Source organism: Athene cunicularia (genome assembly GCF_003259725.1).
Source record: "Athene cunicularia isolate RWA chromosome 11 unlocalized genomic scaffold, athCun1 chr11_part1, whole genome shotgun sequence".
Lineage (NCBI taxonomy): Eukaryota > Metazoa > Chordata > Aves > Strigiformes > Strigidae > Athene > Athene cunicularia.
This window is the reverse complement of record NW_020799113.1, coordinates 9,820,766-9,830,765: the sequence shown is the minus strand read 5'-3', so window position 1 is coordinate 9,830,765 and position 10,000 is coordinate 9,820,766.

Genomic DNA, 10,000 nt, shown 5'->3' with positions numbered 1-10,000 from the left:
TGCTTATAACAGCACACAAGCTATTTCTCAGTATCAGTGTCATAACTGGATGAATAAAAAGGACTGCAAGCACTTCCAAAGCCTTAGCAAAGGTGGAAAACAAGGCATCTCTTCATCTAAGCAGCCTGTAGACTTGCCCTCCTAGCCTAGTGTGAGGCCATTGTCAAAAGTTAAAAAAAAAAAAAACAAACAAACAAAAAAAAAAAACAGAAAAAAATCTACATCATCAGTTTGAGACAGTCTTACCATATTAAGCAACTTGAGACAAACCTTATTAAGCAACTTAATGTAATTTATTCCCAAAATTTAAATGGAACAACCACTCAAGCTTCTTATCCATATTAACAGGTACAATGGCAGTGATTTCCAGTGATTTCTCAAATAAGTTCCATGTCCATAACAGAATTAGTCCTCGGGGACTTCATAAGGGTATTGATATTAACTAACTTCAACTGTGATTCTTGCCCTAAGGACAAATACCATAATTGCACTGCACCATACCTTTGGCCTCAGCTTGCTTTTGCTCAGTTTGTGTAGTTCTGCACTTTCCTATTGTTTCTATTGTACAAGATGTCATAGCACCACTTTGATAACATGTCTGAATATATCAAAGGCCAAGGGAATTCTGTTATGTAAACACATCATTTATTACTATATACAGCAATGATTACCTGACATCAAAGCTCATCTAGCAGCATGCTGTGTGACTGTGGAGTAGGCGGTCTTACTATTAAAAAGCCCTATCAATTGACAAGAGTATGGAGCAGAGACAGTGAGGGGGAAAGGTGTTCCATCAATACCTTCACCACAGTAAGGAAAGAGCCTCCCATTCAACACGACTTAAATATGGTATTCTCCTGTCCCCACCTCCTCCAAAACTGCAACAAAACCACAGAAATAGCTCTCTTAGGAGCCATGGCAGACAGGGTAATAGCTCTGTTCTGCCTTCCTTATTAGCACCAAAATTTAAGACTAGAGGATGTAGCAGCCTGTGGTCACAGGTAAGTCAAGGACGGTCTCTCTGTCACAATATCTGCCACCTCTGTCCATGCAGAGAATTATGGAATTTGGGAAAGAACTAGGATAATCCCTTTCTCATCATACAGGCAACTGACTTAAAAACAGTGGCCCAGAGACCAGATTTACTAATTCACATAGAAGAAAAAGTTACCACATTAATACCAAAAGGACTACTATGGAGATTTAAGGGGTGGACAATAAAAAGCATCATTATTCATTTGAACAGGTAAGCTACTTTTCTGTGTAATCAGATTCAAGTTCATTATCTTGACAGAGAAGAGGTATGAAATATAAGTGATCCGTACTGGCCTAAAGGGTTGTTAGATGTACACGCACATCCTGCATTCTAAAGAAAAATGTAGGCAAACATAAAAACTTTCCATTGCACTTAACCAGTATCTCAAGCAGGTACTAGCCTGTACAGTTTGCATATATGTAAAAATAGGCAGATTTCACTTTCTCTTTTCACCTATTTGGCTCCACAGCAATTCTTTTCAGACCCAGGATTTCTCTCACAAGCCCGAAGAACGAACTCTCATGCAGTGACGCAGTGAATTCTCCTATCCCTATCTTTTGATTGTCCAACTTCCATTTCACCAGACATGCTCTAAACTGAAAAACTCACTCTACACGGGCAGTTGGAGACACTGTCCCAAAGTGAAATATATTTTTTTAAAAGTCTGTCAATAATGCAAAGAACATATCACATAAGCTTCAGTTTTGCAGAAAGAAAAAAAACAAAACAAAACACTTTAAAGAGAAACCAGTTCTGATTAATGAAATTTACCTAGAATCAAATTCCCTGTAAACACAATAAGGTCAGATTTTCATGTAAAATAGATATCTGCTTTAGTACACAGTACATCTGTGTAATTGCAATGAACTTGAATAAAACTAAGAAACAATATGTACCCAAAATAACTTTGCTTGCAGGTTAGACATGAAATTGTTGACATATTTTGTAGCAGTTTGTCTGAAAATCTGACTCACAAGCTGTATGTCTTTCAAGCAGAAAGGATAAGAGAAGGTATGAATTAAAGGATGAAGTCTGCATGAAAAAGTTGAAAATGTCTGTCAGAAAGACTGCACATGTGCAATTTTTCCATAACAGAATATATGTTTTTTCGTTACAGATCTTTCATTTTACAAATGGACTTTGTAAAGACATCTAAGATACTTAGAGACTAAAGTTGTTTTAAGGCACTTACACTAGTTTCTGGAATATGAGAAGAAAAAAGATTATTATTAAATAATTTTAAAATATTTGACATTAATGCAGAAGTTTTTATGATGAAACAATACTTACTGTAGTCTAAATATACACCTGCAGCAGGGGCTGCTTTGAAAGATAACTGTGGTCAGTTTTCACTCATTGCAGACTCAAGTTTACTGAGAGGTGGAGGCTTGCTGGACCCAGTATAGGCTTTTACAAGGACATTTCTAGAAACCACATAGACAGAGAGACCGAGGAGGCCTGGCATCTGGAAAGGGAGAGCTGAGATGTCACTCGCAATTAATCTAGACTTAAGGACACTTGAAACAGACTCACAGCTTGTGCCTTTCAGATCTGCTTAGTAGACTTTCATGGAGGGTGTCCACTTAATTCTTGAAATAGACTTCCCCATTTCTGATTTTGTTTGTCAGTTATACTGTTAGCTCTCTACTTGGAGAGTGAAGGAATTGATGAAAGATCAGAAAAAGAGGCAATGATAATTTTAAGATGCTTTCATGCCTTATTGAGTTCAGTCCAAAACAAGTATCATTCTTGCACTTGACGCTACTTTTAACACACTCAAGGGCTGCAAGAATTTACATTGCCTGAGAGAAAACTGAGATTCCTGGAGCCACATTACTGGTTTCAGCCTACCCAGAAATTTTGCTTTATGCAAAATCCCAACTCCTTAGAAAGCTAGTTCATATAGCTTCTACTGACCAGGTGTCTGAGAGAAGAAATGAGGCCATACTGAAGGAGGACATTGCTCTTTAGAGACAAACAAAAGATGGCATGACTCCTACTCACCAAATATTTACTAGACCATATGCAGACAAGTTGAGGTAGCTTAGCATCTGGAAAGGGGGAGCTGAGAAGCCATATGCAATGAATCTAGAATCCTACACCAGGCTCACAAGGGAAGCTTTAAAACATAAAGTTTGAGCAACTGAAAAATAGGTTCAGTACAATAAAGAGAGCCAGAGAAACAGAGTGTGAGCAAGGGTACAGCTGAGCTGAGATGCAGCCTGGAGCAACTCTCAGTGCAATATGAATTTTTAAATCTGGGGCCTGGTAGAGTAAGAAGAAAATCTTTTTATCCTGATAGGGTAAGAATTGAGCAAGATTCTAATACATAGGAAAATATGTTCAAACTGTGTTCAGGAATTTTTTGAATGGGTTTCAAAGAGGGACAGTGGAAAAGAGAGTTCAGAGAGAAGAACAATAAAAGTAGCTCACGTAAAAGGTATAAAGGAAATGGGTGAGAATTCTGGCAAGAAAAGGAAGGAAAATGTTGGCATCTGCTGATATGAAGCACAAAAACAGGGCTTGATGAAAACTTACATTAAAAAAAAAAAAAAAAAAAAAAAAAAAAAAAAAAAAAGAAAGAAGAGCCAAAGTTTATAAAGCTTCTATGATTGGGAAGGGAGAGTTGAAAGATGGAGGAGCATTATTTGGCCTTGATTGTGAGCAGAATTGGCAAGCCTTGACTGAGCGGAAAGAGTATCTTGGGAGATTTGTCTTCTATTTATTTTCTTCTGTGAGCTAAGTTTTGCATTGTGTACTCTTTGCTCAATATGCGTATTGGTTACTAGTGCATTCCTTCTATATTATTTTTAACTTCTGAAAGGGACTGGTGTTATTTTTTAGGAACTTAAGCTACAATGGTAGGAAAACGTGAAAGCTATATAGAGAGCAATAGAAAAATCTCAAAAACTCACTACTCCATTGCCTTCCTCTTCAGGCCTTCTCCAAGAAAAATTAGAGAGCAAATTCTCCACAGCTCAGCTGTAATTTCTTTCAAACACATCCTTGATCACCAGGGATAATAATGAAGTACTCACCCTCTCATTTCATTGGGCAGTGTATAGAGACTGTCTTTGTTGAGACTACTTTGTCTCCTCCCTTTATGCATTCAGCAATCCTGCAACAAGGTAACTAATGTACAAGATCTATGGGTCAGCTCAATAATGTTATATTGCTGCTCAAAATATAGCAAGGCAATAGTTTTCATAAAAGTAGGACTTAGAAATTTCAAATCACCCAGAACAAGAATGCCCATAAGGGATAAATTCTGTCATTAGACTGTGAGGTGGGATATAGACATTTTCACCAATACTTAACACCTGACATTAGTCATCACACACAATCTGGGTAAGAATATGGCCAAAGAGTAAATATGGCAATTTTTAACCTTTTTTTTTTTTTTTTTTTTTTTTTTTTTTTTCCTTCACAGTAAACTAATTTCTCTCTAGCAAATGCAGGGATTAGAATAGCTTTTGAAACAATATCTTTAAAGTATTAGGATTTTTCTTTATAATGGTCTGAGTGTTCTAAGAAGACAACAAGAAAATAAGGTAGAAGTAAAACAGTATTAAGATATAAGGGATGAGAATACACAACATTTACATCTGTAGTAAAGTAATGTTTTTATGACACATTCATGCAGAGAGATGTAGAAGCTACCTGTATTCATCCAGAATTGTGGCCCCTCAGTAGAGAGAAATAAAAACCAAAACAAAATAATAACAAAGCTGGTTAGAAGGATTATGGAAGTTAATTTACTCATCTGAGGGCAGGAAAAAAGAGAGAAAAGAATGTTTAGCAAGTTACTAAGAATTTAGACAGGATTAGGGCAGAGAGAAATTTTGCAATGTGGTTACTTGGTATGTAAAGTTCTCACACTACTTGTAGACATTGGTATCTTGCCATTTTGTTTCCAATCAAATGTCTGCTTGCCAAATAAACAACTAGCTCAGTCTCCATATCTCAAGTCACTCATACCAATGTGCCATAACAGTGATAATGAGATATCCAGTATAATTAAACACCACATCTAAATTACACCGTGAAGAAGAGTTAGGATGAGACGCTTCCTGGGTGATGCCAAAAATACATAAGCTGTCTAGCGTTCTCTTAATGTGTTGGAGAATACTTGTTGTTATAAGTAAACGTGAGATGTATTGTTAGAGAGAGTGAATGGAACTTATGCAACCGAACAACACAAGAAGAAATATTTTAGTAGAATTGGTGTTTTGAAAGACATCTTTTGGGGCTTGATTAAAATAACATGGGGACTAGTACCAACAGGTAAGTTCAGTTAGTGCTACTTGGACATGAAGTTTATGATGACTATTGACATGCTGCAGGATATATGGAACTTTTAAGTTCAGCTCAGTGTACCTGGACAAGCTATAGCCAGAGAAGTGCCATAAATGCATATTCTTTGCTCCAACAGAAATATCCTAACAAATGAGATAGTGTGCTGGAGCAAAAGAAGCAGCATTATTATGTTGTAAATATGCATATATAGTGTTACATTCAACTGTAAAGGAATTTATTGGATTCAGTATCTTAATGACTGTAATCTACATTCATAGTGAATCAGTCCGTATCCATCCCATATTAGTGTCTGTGAACTTCTGTTGGCATCTCAGCCATGCAGATCACAGCATGTGGCCCTGCATGTTTATTTCCTAAGGGACTTGTCAGTTGTTTCACCAGCTTCCTGGAGCACTCTTACACTTCCAAGGAAGCTGTCCTACTTCTGCAGTATGGGAAGTTAGAGCATCAAGAGTGCTACCGGCCCTGTAGTAGAGTGATAATCTCAAATGCTATGTAATGTTTAAAATGGGCTAAACCAAAGAAAGAACAATCTGGTTATCCAAATTTCCAGCAGTCTCCCACCACTGTAAGACAGAACATACTCTGTGTCCTCTTTGGCAAATGAGTTTGTGTGAGCTGAGAAATTAACAATTGTATAAATAGAGGGAACTCAGAAAAGCCACTGGGCCTGAATCACAGCAGTCAGCAGGAGTTTCCCTCAGATGGCAACAGACTTGGATAATGCCTGCTATTGGCATGGAGATGCAGGGCCTAGAAAGCATTAGAAAAGTGGATTTTTATTAAATGAATTATGTCAAGACCTTGAAAACATGAAGAGCAGTCTTTGCTATTTAGTTTTTCTTTTAGTTGAAGTAGCAAACGAAAAACATTTCCTGCACAGTTTATTGAATGTGTTTGTGCTTAGTGCTCAAAAAGGATATGCCGCAAGGTAACCAGGGCCTTTCATAAAATGTTATTGACCTTTTGGGAGCAAAAGTTAAGAGGAAGAAAAAAATCAGAGAAAGAGAGACAGAGGGACAGCAACTGGTGCACATTTCTGTTATTAACATATATGGTGGCCAAGGAAAGCATCACATGCAATTAACAATACACAGCTGTAGTCACACAAAGTATCCCTTCAGTGCAAGAGTAGAAGTTTATACAGCTGCTACTAGCTACTCAGGAGTCACAAATGCAAACACATGATTGCATTATGTTTACAAATTTCCTGCAAAACCTTCTGCATTCGTATGGATTATATTACATTCACTCAGAGCCTGATGACAAATTACTGTAGATTAATCTCTTCTCAAAAATATGTGGAGCTTTTAACAAAGTGTACATAAAACAAGCTGCTAGTTGTTTTTCACTGTTAATAATGATTCCTTTTAGATTCCAAAGTTTAGAAGTGTTACAGGGCATGCTACTGGGCTTTCATTCATTATACTAATAAAACTCCATAAAGTAGACTGTCGCTGCCAGAGGGTATTGCTCCTTTCTGACAGGTACAGTGACAGACACAAATTTTCTATCACTAAATAGTACTAGAGATACTATCAACTGAGACAAAGAGAACAAAATGTATGACAATTGTTCAGTCTCACAGCAAAGAGATTTGTAGCTCGCTACTAAGTATGCTTCCCAACAAACAGACTATGTTGTCCTAGGGCTACATGGAGGAGTTATATTTTCTTTGAAAATTCAAGGGCATTTGGTTTGTTTTCACTCTACTTGAAAGATTGTTTTGTTTGTCAGTTACAGTTAAACAGGTGTGGGGTCCAGGCTTTTTATTTTTGCCAGCAAAATGACTGTTAACTGACCATTTGTTCTAGAACACTAACAAAATAATTTGCAGTAAATATTTTAAATAAACATTTTTCTCAGGTCAGTTTTCAAAAATCCAATAAATAATATCCAGAAATAAATGCAACTCCCTCTCGCTCACTCAGTACTGGCATTTCTAAAATGCCTTTCCCAGTGATAAAACAGAAAAGCCTTGGGAGCAGTCCAGTGAGGACAGGCAAATCTCCTTTTTCCTCTAAAGTTTAATCTGTGGCCTCTGGGCCAGAACACCCATTTAGATTTCCCAATAAAGAAAAACAAAAGAAAACATTTTGTTAGAGACAGGGATTGTTCAGGGCAGCCTACAGAAGATGGTGATAGCACTCTGAAAACATGTTTCCCAAGCTTTGGCCTTGTAGTACTCCTTGTATTATTTCTAAAACTATTCCCCCTTTTGCCTACCCCATGACAGTTAATCTGGGGTCTTCTAGCTGATGACTGTAAATATCATAGAGGCTTCTGGAAGAAGATGAAGCTCTTGACCCCAGTCCATTGCAGTCTTTTACAACAGGGGTCTTTACAAGTCAGAATCCATGGCTAGATCCAGTAATGAATAAATGAATGGTAACAATTGATGCCAGTCTCTCTCCTTTCTGTGTTCCAGTGAGGAAACAGATCACTGTAAGGGCAGGACTTTTTCATACTGCCTTTTCTGGAGCCATGTAATCTGAAAGCCAGTATCCAGCAAAGAGAAAATTCATGAGCTGCTTGCAGGAGATCATCCCAGCTGGGTGGATACACTCTCAGTCTGGCAAAAGGACTAGAACTTTTTAAAATCACCGATTGTATTTGAAGACATCACTATCATAAGTGTGTTCATGAAAACTCCCTTACTGAATCAGATCTAAGGTTAACCTAGCTTTGTATCTAGTTTCCAAGAGCAGCAATAAGCCAATACCTAAAGAAGTTTAAGAGCTGGACAACTGCCTATGATATTATCTCATAATAGTCTTCAAACCTCCAACTATTTTCAGTTTAGAGGACATTGTAAGCTAGATGTGGTCATAGGTTTTTTGTAACTCCCAATAGCTTTCTCTTCCATGTTTTTCAAGACTTGCTTTAAGCCCACATAAATTTTTATCACCCATAGCATCATCTAACAAAGAGTTCCATAGTTTAACTACATATTGAGGCTAAAACATTGTTTCGCTACTCATTTACCTGTTTGATGCCTCCAGCTCTTCTGTGGAAAAGATGGAGGTTAATCTCTCCCAGGTATTTCTTTCCAGCTCTTACTTTATTCTTGAGATTTGAGTAATGGAAATTCACACAGTATTCAATATCTTCATGCTGCAGCCAGACTCAAATTACAAAACCTATCACTATTAGAGGGCAGAAATCCAGAGTTGGAAATTCATCATTTCCTCTCTAGCAGACTTCAATCCTCTCCAATTAAATCTAAATTACAATAACTGCAAACAGCTAAATTGTCCCAGCAGCTGACACCATCCAAGAATACTTTAGCCCCCTAATGTACCGAGATGCACCCTTTTAACTTTCAGCACTGACCACTAAGGTCAGTTCTAGATTATCCTGTTGTTGCAGAAACATTCTGAGTTAATTTATAATTCACGTTCTCTAAAATTAACCTCAAGCCTTCCAAAGGCCCTCATTCTGTGATGCAATGCTATTGGCACCAAAACTGGTTTTGTAAGTAACTATATTGTAGTTTAGTGCCAGCGGATCCATTTATTATGTTTCAGACATAATCAAAACTTTTCTCAATATTTTTTCACTGTTTTCATTGTATTTAACTTTCAGACTCATCATGTAATTTGAGATTCCAAACGGAATTCTACCAAGCAAAGGCTATTGTTACTAATGCTCAGGGATTTCCCAAGACTACCACATTCAAAACGGAACCACTATCAAAGAGTCTTAAGAAAGGATATAAACTCTATGCTCTTGTCACTGAATTTCCAACATTTTTTAACTGAACACTGAGCTAATTAGGGAAAAACACTGAATGGTGCAATTAACCAAATAAGTGTGAGTGTCAAATGACAATGGATTCTTCACAGGATCAAGGAAGGAATAAAACTATAGTGCATTTAAAAGCCTCAGACTGTTAAAAAACTTTTTCTAATAGCCATGACTAAGATACGGTACTCAACCATGTTACTATACATAACCATAATGAAACTATTTAAAAAGCCAAATAATTTGCAAACAATGCAAGCAAACAATTGCCTTTCTATATGACATCCACTTGCAAGATAACAGACATCAGTAGTAAATAAAAATATTAAAAAAATCTAAATGCAGCACAAGTAAGAAAGCTTTCAAAACCTAATCCCACACATGCACACAGGTATGATGCATGGTTTCCACCATACTGAAGAAGGACCTGCTGATCTCAGGAAAGCACATCTCTCCTCTTGCATATACAGACACAAATGCCTTCCTTCTCCCCCTCTGTGTGCTCAGTGGCAGGTCCCTCTCCTTCCCACCACCCTTTCTACAAATGCATTGAGTTCTCTATTACAGCTTGCTCACACCAGCCAATTCGGATTTAATGCTCAATGTCAGGAGATGTGGTTTCTGTAAGAGTTTAAATACATTTCCTGAGAAGCAGATGTCCATATTATGAAAAGAAACTTCAGACGGTATTAGGAAACTGTGATCACTCAAGGAATATTTCTGTACATCCATTCTGATAGCCAAAAGGCCAAGAAAACTTTTAATAGAAACCTCCCTAATCTTTGCTGAACACTTCTGTAATATGACCAAAAAATATTTAATATGAATCTCTCTAATACTTGCTCTTCTGCTGAAGATAAGTTCTCAGGTACCAGCATTCCCTAAATACCTGAGGGACTTGGG